This window comes from Aegilops tauschii, chromosome 1 (assembly GCF_002575655.3).
Source record: "Aegilops tauschii subsp. strangulata cultivar AL8/78 chromosome 1, Aet v6.0, whole genome shotgun sequence".
NCBI classification, from domain to species: domain Eukaryota; kingdom Viridiplantae; phylum Streptophyta; class Magnoliopsida; order Poales; family Poaceae; genus Aegilops; species Aegilops tauschii.
In genome coordinates this window covers 154,111,554-154,113,858 of record NC_053035.3, presented here as the reverse complement: position 1 = coordinate 154,113,858, position 2,305 = coordinate 154,111,554, and positions in this window count along the sequence as shown.

Here is a 2,305-nt window from a genome sequence, read left to right as displayed (position 1 = left end):
TCCCAATGTAGAAGACCCTCCATTGAAGTTGCCGTCGAAGATCTCCATTAGGGTGGTGGGAGAGCAGGTGGAGAGGAGAGGAGAGCCATTCTCCCGTCTAACTAGGTGATATTTCTTTTTGCACTCTAAGTCGTTTTCGTTGGTGGGATCTCCCTCGCGTGGTTATCGGCGACAAGCCTATATATTCGTGGCCCGTGTGGACATCCATGATCACCTTGGCCAACAACAAGATAGGTTACCATGGCGGATTCTTCATTTGGTTCGTGTTATCGTAGTATAGGTCATGGTGAGATTCTGACCTTATTAATTTTGTCATGGTGAGATTCTGACCTAATTAAGTTTGAGCGCATATACTATGCACGCATGCATGCATGAATCCCCGTCGTTGGCTTGAAGTGTGGTGTAACATACATATGCAGCGTCAACCTAACTCTCACTCAGTGTGGGGATTTCTAGTTTGAAATCATGGTGCCACATCAAAGTTGTTCCATTGTTACTAAAAACACACCTCTCCATACATATGTTTGGGCCACACGCATGCAGTGGTTGTCTTCGGGGACTAGCTACTTGCATGGTTACTCGCGAGCTAGCCCATCTCCGAGGTCGCATGGATGGCCATCACTTTGACCAACAACAAGAGAGAGGTTGTATGACCAAGGTTGCCTATTCTTGGTCCGTTTTATGATCCATCTTGGTGAGATATATGCCTCTCTGGCCCGCCGACTGAAAGTGTGTGTGTGGGGGGGGGGCGGGGTTGCTACTTCGCACTTTGCTAGGTGAACCTCGGTTGGGGGGCATGCATTCATAGCTTAGGATTCCCTTCATGGCGACACGAGGGGGTTGGGGGCTGCTAGCTACTTCGCACTTTGCTAGGTGAACCTCGATTGGGGGGAGGGGGGCATGCACTCATAGCTTAGGATTCCCTTCGTGCCGACACAAGGGACGGGGGGCTGCTAGCTACTTCACACTTTGCTAGGTGAATGAACCTCGGTTCGGGGGGCAAGCATTCATAGCTTAGGATTCCCTTCGTGCCGACACGAGGGGGGGAGGGGGGCTGCTAGCTACTTCTCATTTTGCTAGGTGAACCTCAGTTGGGGGGGAGGGGGCATGCATTCATAGCTTAGGATTCCCTTCATGCCGACACGAGGGGGTGGGGGTGGGGGCAAGCAACACTACAAAAAAAAGACACTTCCGTGATGATACGTGTTTGTCACAGTAGGTCACGTTTTCTATCATGCATGTACATCCATGACAAATTTATGACAGAATCAAGATAGTCATACATGTGCTATCATAGAAGTGTTCCATGACATTACGAAAATTATCATCACGGAAGTGTCCACTTGCATGACGATAAATCGCGCGTCATAGAAGTGCTTTCGTCAAGGGTGACCGACACGTGGCATCCACCATAACGGGACGCCGTTAAGCAATCGGGTCCGGTTTTGGATCCGATAACCTGTTAACAGCCCAGACCAATGGGAATTTTCCACGTGTAAAATTCTCATTGGCCGGAGGAAACACGTGTCGGCTCAACGTTCGGACAGATGTCATCCACTCATTGGGCAGGAGGCGCCTATGATACGTCGACACGTGGCATGGCCCAACAAAGGCCCATTCTGGTGAAAAGGCCAGGCCTGTCAAAATAGGCGGGCCAGCCCATTAGCGGCCGACTTGAGTCAGGCCCATTTACAAGTACGGCCCATACAAGTTACATAGAATCGGCCCATCAAAGGCCCATTCTAGATTCGACAATTTCCAGCCCATTGTTAGTTTAAGCCCGTTAACGGCTCGCTACATTTTTGGGCCCAATTGCGGCCCGAGCTTCTTTCGGCCTATTAGCAGCCCATCGTCAGTTCCAGCCCGGAACATCTTTCGGCCTTTTCTCGGCCCATTCTGCAGTTGGGCCAATTCTAGCCCGATGTGACTTTAGGACTGTCCTCGGCCCATTCAGTAAATGGGCCAACTCTTAGCCCATTTTTTCTCTCGGCCTGTTAAGGGCCCGCACAACAGTTGGGCCTTTGACTTTAGTTCCATTAGGAGCCCACGTTCCGCAGGGCATTATATCAGCCCAACGTGACTTTCGGCCTGTTAAAAGCCTAGTTTGAAAATTGGGCCTCCTCTGGCCCATAACACTTTTGGCCTCTTACTGGCCCGTAAAGTAAAAGGGACGAGACAAAATTGACATTTATTTCGGCCTGCTAAAGGCCCGCAGGCCATTTACATTTATACGGCCCTATCGAGCTTTAGGCCTGTCGACGGCCTGCTAAGAGCCGTTGTTACGGTGGGCCCATTTGGGATCCAC